Here is a 7904-nt window from a genome sequence, read left to right as displayed (position 1 = left end):
AACTGTGGATCAGTCGTGAATCAAATCGAAATCAGAAATAGAGGAATAGAGTCATCCTCACCACAACAAAGCTATGGGTCGGCTTCAAGCCAATAAGTAGGAAACCATGCAGGTACGAGAAAAAAACAAACCCATTACTTGATTCAGACACTTGAGGAAGGTGTCAACGGACGGCACAGCTCCTCAGAGGCAACCCATCAAATGGATCTTTAGCGGCTCTAGTCTAGCCAAGGGAACGGGTATCACGTATTTCCTTGAAGGCAGCCTATAACCAAGCGGAGATGCTTCTGCCTTTTGGGAGGCCTGTTTGTTGTACAAGAGAGAAGGTTCGTATCTCCTTTTCCGAAAAGATGCATCTATTTTCCTATCTTTGGCCAAGGTAACCCGTATTGGACAAGCTTGCCTTTTGTGGGAGCATCGTTTCGAAAACTAGTCTAATTGATTTCTTTTTATTTAGGAGATGCTTTTCCGTTACTTGACTTTCACTAGTGTGATGCCGATCTCTTACTCGAATGCTTCTGCCACTTTAGGAAGGGATAGAGGAAACAAACTGGGAATAGGAATTGATAGCGGTAGCTGTAGATAGGAGATAGGAGTGCGGACCAACACAAATACTCGAATAAACTGAGCCCTGGCGATAAGAAAGTATTTCACAAGTTCCGAAGTGCCGTTCAATTCAATTCAAGGAAGACGCATCCCTGAAAGAAGGTCGTAGGGAGAGAGGGTTCTCGATACCGGGCATGGAAAAGGCAGAGAAGGTTCTCGATACGGGCATGGAAAATAAGTTCCTTTGGGCTTTTGAGTCGGAGGAGACTGGCCACCTTTCCTACGCAAATCTTCAGCGCAAATGCAAATATGACTTGAGATTGGAAATAGCAATTCCAGGCATCCATGCTTCTTTAGGCCCAGACCCTATAAACCAACTTTAGGAAATCTTATGAAATACGCCGGTCTTAGTCTTAAGGCAGCCTAGCACTATCGATCAAAGCGACAACCCTCTAAATAAACTTCCATTTTCTTGAACACGGGTAAATGCCATTCTATCTCAACTATGGCGCATTTGACCGAGGTTTTCGTCTCAAGTCCACTCCTGAAGCCCTGCCGATTGAAGCAGAAAGGCTCTTCTTATTCTTTTTAGGGTATGGTATCGGACTCGAACCTTCAAAGTCGCTGCTACGTGCTCTGTGGTGCGTCTCAGAGCCCTATTCCATGTGGGGGTTGGAAGACATTTATTTGATCCCAGAGGGAGGAATAATTAGACCTCCCTCTGGGTTGAGGATACGTAGCAGTGGAAGATGCCGGTACATTATACGTCTACTCACTTCCTAAGCAAAAATCACGGCAAAACTTTCTTTCTTTTCGAAAACTGGATTCGGGTTTCCAGAGGTAGGGCAAAAATACGGGGTTTCTTCCCTCGATCAATCATCCGGCACCTTGACTCGTAGTGCCGCACTGGCACTGATCTAGACTAGAGTTCGACACCCGTGCTTGTGAGCGAGGTTTTCACTTCTCACTCGTATTGATTGATGCCGTGGACTTGCCAGAGAGGAATATAGGAAGGAGTGTCAGCGCTATTCAAATACTTTTTGGTGTCGACGGAACTCAAGCAAGGAGTTCCATCAAAAAGGTGAGAACGAACTCACTCGATCTTTGCTAGAGGTATTGGCCAACGGTGCGGCTTCTGAACCAGACTAGAGAAATGCTTGATCTGCCCGATATGAGATCCGCTATACTTAAGAACTGTGGCACTTGTTAGGTCTGGGCCAGGTACGAGCACTTAGAGGTTTGAGCAAGCATTCATGCAGAACGTAATCTGAACGTAAGTTTTCGATTAGTGAATGATGTGAACCAGTGGAATCTCGTACTAGATAGAGACTGCCATCCATCCGGACTAGAGGGCTATCTACATTTCTGTGCTCGTATCACCTTTCAAAGACAGGTTTCAATGGGGGTCAAATCTTTCTTCCCTCGGAGCTTTGAAGCTGTTTGGTTCGCCATTAGAGCAGCACCTTTCTCCGCTAAAGCCCATGCTTGGAATAATAGGGTTCAGTGATCCCCGGTCTCTGGGGAGTCAGTCTCGTATCCAGTCCAGAACAGCTCGTTAGTCAGCAGGCTTATGCGCTAGTCGCCATCTCCAGATCCGGCTAAAGAGTTCGTTTACCCACACTGGCATCAACTTAAACTACTTCTCTCTTTTATGTGGATTGCTATCCTACGACGAGCTGTGCTTACTCCCCTAAGTGGCATACTTGCGCCTGTGCTTGAAATCAAAAATATATTGCCTTTCCACAACGGATCACATTCCTCTAGCCATGACTGAGATCTATCTTCTACCAGGACACGGATACGAGTATAGTGCCAAAGAGTAATGCCGCGAAGAGGTCAACCTTTGCTTCCGAAAGCCACTGTTTTATGTTTATGTTCCTGAGGTCCCTCCTCTCCAGGGGTTCAACAGAAGGAGGTTTAGGCCGGTGTCCGCCCTCAAGAGTGCCAATCCCTGAGATCTTAGAGTTGTAGACCGAGTCGAGGGCTGCTTCTCAATCAAGCGATCGGCAACAGCCACGAGAGGAGAGTGCACTATTCATTCTAAGTGTGGGATGGGATCAGCTTCTAAGCTTTTAAAGCCCCCCCATCTGCCCAAATCTATTAATCTCAAGCGGACCTGGTGGTTGGAAATACTATTAGAGGCATAACCTACGTACGTGTATCATTAGGTGCCGGGTGGGTAAGTTCTTTCAGCTGCAATATGGGGCTTCTTCTTTGTTGGAAAAGCTTTGATAGAAACGGCAGGCTTCTACCAATGGAAAATAGGTCGAGACCACGAACACTAGACACTAGGAGATTGCTTTCGCCGTCGGCATATGCGGAAGTATTCGTTCTTTGAAATATTCGATCCACAAGCAAGCTCTAGTCAAGTGTATTCGAAGATACAAAGCATAGCTAGGAACAATGCAAGATTACACAGACTGTACCCATGATAGTAGTGGTGGCTAATGGAAATTGAATTTCCACTTTTTCACATAAATCACTACAAGGCCTGAAGAGGAAGTAAAAGTCCCCAATGGGTGAGATGATGTGTGGCTCAGCCTCTACTCAGATTGAACGTTCTGAAAAGAGCAGTTCTTGAGGGGATCTTGTACCAATGGTGAAGATTGAGGCAATGGAACGCCTAAACCAAAGAAAGAAAATAAAGCAATTAAGGCATTTGATACTAATGGATATAGCCCTAGCCTTCAGAAAAGGAAATCCAATAGTGCGTCCGTGTCCAATTCGAAGTAAGACCCCATTCCCATTCCAGTTACTTCATAATGTGCCATACCTGATTATGGCCACGATTCCAATTTTACATAAAACCAAACCAAGGTCTGGCGAATCCTCTTCCCAACTGGCCTGGAATGAGATCCAGAAAAGGACCTGGCAAGAGATACGTCTGTCTTGTTGTGATGCGAGGAATAGGCGAATCTGTCGTGATAGAAAACAACCCTTTGTTGCTATGCTAATGGATCTGCTCAGGGAACTGGCCAGGGTTCAGTTGAAGACAGGAATGGAAATGTTTCCCAACTAGAGCTACGGCACTTTTCCAATAAACGGAAGCTCAAGCCAAGCCTAAAGCGAAGCATCCGCCTCCTCTTTACTAGCGAGTCTAGTTTCCTACAGGGCAAGGGCGTAGACTGGTTTCGAGTCCTATAGGAGGATCAAAGTATTAGAGCTCAAGTAGTTCTCTTACGACCTAGTCAATACGCATTGGAATCATGGCATCCCCTCCACCGTAGTAAAGTAAGAAGTAACGGGTCTACGCCCAGCTTCCTTGTTCCGGAAATGAAGGATCCATGCAGAAGTGGACTCTCTTTCCGTTCTGTTCAAAGAGTTGGCCTGGTATTCTAGTTACTCTAGACCTATTCCCTTCGAAATAGAAACTCTTGCCAGAGCTGAGTAGAAATCATCATTACCGCCGCATTTACTATACTAGACTAGCGCCTAAGATAGCTATAAACATGGTATGTCTTAGAGCGATATGAGTATTCTTTACCAGCACCACCCAGGGATCCAACCACAATCAGAAATGGATACGTTATAGTTTCCATCCTTGACTTTACTAGTCCTATAACCGGCATCCAAGCAAATAGACTTGTCTTTCTCTTTCTCTTTTTCCCTAGTCCCTAGTAATAGGAGATCCTTCCTGTTCTGGATATGTCCTCTATTCCATCCGGTTTGGACACAGATTGTCAACGGTGAGGTGACATGACCTTGATCAATAGATCCCTTACTCTGGTCCCTAGTTCCTTACCTATTTGATAGGGAAGCGTTTCGATATCACCTACCATGAACTCAGATGGTGTTTGCTGACGAAAGAAAAAGGCTGGTTTTGGCCCATAGTGAGCAGCACTGGCACTCAAAAGGGATCCTTCCGCCTGCCGGGAATAAGTACCGGCACCCTTACAGGAATCAAATCTCTTGGAACGAGATCAAGGGCCGAAGGAAGTCAACTGCGAATCGGTTCGGTAGTGAAGAAAATATCTCTTGTCTGCTCTTCATCTTCAGCAACGCGTGATGCGATAGTGCCAGAGAATATCTTCTCTTCTCTTGTTGGTAGGAAAGCAGTGGTGAATGAAAAGCGGTTCTGTTCCCTTCCGGGTGAATGGATGGGAAATGGAAATAGACTAACACTCACACAAAAGAGACAAGGAACCAGAAATGCTTACTACTGACCAGCTCCTATTCCTATGCCAAAGAGGGATTCGAGTTTCAGGGGTAGAGGGAAGCTTTAGGAAAGGATAGATGCACACACAATCTGATAAGCCTGCCGACTAATCTCCCTAACAACCGGCGCTGGATACCTGAGACCCAGCTGGCACTTCTCTTGATCCAAGCGTTGGTCTAGTTTCCATCGGAAAGTTATATGTTCTTGTTAGGCGGTAGCAAGCAGTATCAAATTTCTGTCGGTTCAGTTCAGAGAAATAGGTCTAAATAAACCGGGCTTGTCCCGTAGATTGTACTATCCCCCTTGCCCAACAGGAACTGGAACTGGAGCTCTTGCCTTCTATTTCAATTAGTTGCTTGATGGAAAGCAATAGGCAATCGGCTAGATTGCACATCCAACCTGTTCACTGATTTATGCTGCAGGCACTTCAGAAACCTGAGCTGGGTTAGGTAGCGGTTCCACTTCTCAAGTTTGGAGCCTCTAAAGAATTCTCCGCCTCAGGATCTGGGTCATAGAATTTGAGCCATTGGACCTTCCTCTTTTCTTTCGAAAGGACCTTTTCTCTAGGACCGAACAAGAAGATCCATACTGTCTACTTTTGAACTATGTAGCTATTGAGAAATCTAGTGCGGAGCCAATATCGTGTTCATGGTGGCCGGCGCTTCCGAAAGACATCACGTCCTTCTCTTTAGTTTTAAGCAATGTGGTCTTCCCTGGTTGAGTGAGTGAGCCCGGTACCTACAGCCTGATCTAAGCAGTATTCCGAGGGGATAGAAACGGAAAGCAAGACGAAATCCTGTGTTGAAAAAGAACCTTGCAAGGAAGGAATGAAGCTATGGATATATTTGAGTAAAAAGAGGAAATTGAAGCCCAATCACAGTGGTGAGCAGAGCCCTCGTCCCCGATATCGATATTTATTTTCCTTCGCAATCCATTCCTTAGAACCACTTAATCGGATTTTGAAACAGGCAGCTAAAGAGAGTCCCATGGGCATGCATGGGGGGAGAGTCATTCCTAGCGGTAGGTGGGTCGTTTCCTGCGTCTTATCATGGCAAGGACACTTTTTACAGGTCCATCAAATAGAAATCCTTCTCTTCTGGGAAACCTAAATTCTAAACCAAAGTGGTGAACTGGTTGGCACTCTGCACTCTTCTACTTCAGTTTCTACCCCTGTCCTGTGGTATAGGCAAATGCACTTTACTAGTTATGCGGCCCCCCTAGATTACCAAGTTCCTCTTGGAGGAGGAGGTACCAGTGCCAGTTTCTAGAATCGTATAAGGATCTGCTTCTCTTCTGCTTCTGCCGCTCGCTCTCGCTATAGTAGGTAACCTCCCCTCCGGTCGATAAACAAGAGAAGTATGTGGCAGCTCGGTGTTTGTGATTGAACTGATATTTATGTTATTCCTCGCATCGCAACAGGACGGATCTTTAGATTGTACAGTAGGAACGGAAGGCCCCGCACTCTCTTTCCTTGGTTCTTACTTCCGTTCGTGGTAGGACCTCCATCCTTCCACTCACTCATACTGTCCGTCTCATACTCATAGTACCTATATTCCTATCTTATCCTATCTTTCTTTTTTAACCGGACAAAGAAAAGGGAGATTGTTCTACGATTTTCCTCAGTGCGGAAAAGGTGCAAATATGTCTCGTTTTTCTGTCTTTTTTCATCGTTTTTGATGGTTTTTCTTGTTTGTTTTTCAGAGGGAAAATAAGCCCTTACTTAGATGGGGTGAAATGAAAGAAAATGAAACGAGTTGACTGCACAGTAGAATATGGGGAGTCGTCTAGTGAAGTTTGAAGGAAAGCCCTCTGGGGGTTAGGCCAATCCAAGAACTGCTTGCTTCCCCCATTTCTACTGCAAATAGCCAATGCCATCAACAACAACTCTGCGTTTCCCAGAACGATAATACGACCGAGAAAAGGAAGGAGTAGCATTCCTAGAACGATTCGCTTCGCTTTACTCTTGACGGAAGTCCCTTCCTCTAATTGGGTAGCTTGACTCTTATCTTAGAATGAATAGCCTGCTGCACTAGAACGATAATACGCCTTTCCTAGAACGAGAATACGACTGATCTCCTATTCCTCGCTAGAGAAGAGATTCTTTGACAACTGCTCCTATTCCACGCTAAAAAAGGCCGGGTATCTTCTGGCGCACTACCCCAAAGGACAGTTCCGATCTCCCAATCCGGAAGTCCGTATTCACTTGTTCGAAACGAAAGACTGTTCTCACAACTGAGTGAGCATATTTCCAAGGCATTCCAGAGTAGGTGCTTTCTGGGCTTAACTTAAAGGGCCTATTCCCTCCGCTTCTCGAAATTACATACTTAAATATCAAGATCAAGTCATCTGAGTTCCGTTTCGCAAGTAGTATTCGATTCTATTAGCACGCTCCTCTTGCGTCTGCAGATCCCAAAATACGGATTCTTACGGCAGCAGCAACTGATCCATGTTTCCCTTCGCCGGAAAGAAAAGATAAGTTCAGCTAACAAGCAAGTGCCACTAGGGAATCAGACTTTTGCAATCAATCAACGGCAGCACTCTGTTCGTAGTGTAACTCGAGTTAACGAACTGATTCGAATAGTGCCGGTTCCCATGTTCAAGAAAATGGAAAGCAGTTGAGTGCGAATGCCAATTGAATGAAGTTTCAAAGTGGGGTTCTCCGTCTGCTCTAAGTACGAGATAGAAGTTATCTCGCAATAATCCACAGCGTAGAGGCTGCCATAGCAGGTAGGAGTTTTGCCATCATATCGGATCATCCGAACTAACCGGAGTAGGTTATGCGAACTCATCTCAGCCATCCCATCCCTTGGAGCTTGGGATCTTAAGTGTGGAAACAAAAGCTAGGCGCCACTATAGTCGCTACAAGGAGTGCAGTGCAGCTGTCTGTCTTTCGAGTAAGTAAGTTGATCAGTTACTATCGGTAGGGAGGTTGGTCTTCAGTCGATAGAACTGCTATTTCCGGTACCTGCGCCTGTGATCCAATGCTCAGGGCTGCTTCCTAAGTCGACACTACTGTTTGTTTCTGGAATTGCACTTGTGTGACACCACTCTTACCTCTTTTGAACTTGTGTGAAGTCGGTACTAGACTATGTCGGGAACGGAGTGCCACTATTGTTGGGTTCACTGGAATCTAAAAGTGAATCAAAATGCTTAATGTGGTTGGGGAGGAAAGCTGCTTATAAGTCCTCCTCTTCTCTCGCCA

The 7904-nt window shown here is 45.5% G+C and overlaps 1 protein-coding gene across 1 annotated transcript in view; it reads right to left on the bottom strand.

Moving 5' to 3' along the window:
- Positions 1 to 452: 452 nt before the first annotated feature.
- The window catches only part of LOC118475769 (ATP synthase subunit alpha, mitochondrial), a 21865-nt gene continuing 14413 nt past the window's right edge, over positions 453 to 7904 (bottom strand). The window contains exon 1 of the mRNA XM_035963959.1: positions 453 to 7904. This exon is cut by the window's right edge and continues 14413 nt beyond it. The gene's annotated coding sequence lies outside the window, so the exon portion shown is untranslated.

Source organism: Zea mays, unplaced genomic scaffold (genome assembly GCF_902167145.1).
Source record: "Zea mays cultivar B73 unplaced genomic scaffold, Zm-B73-REFERENCE-NAM-5.0 scaffold_625, whole genome shotgun sequence".
NCBI lineage: Eukaryota > Viridiplantae > Streptophyta > Magnoliopsida > Poales > Poaceae > Zea > Zea mays.
This window is presented reverse-complemented; position numbering and strand designations above follow the sequence as displayed.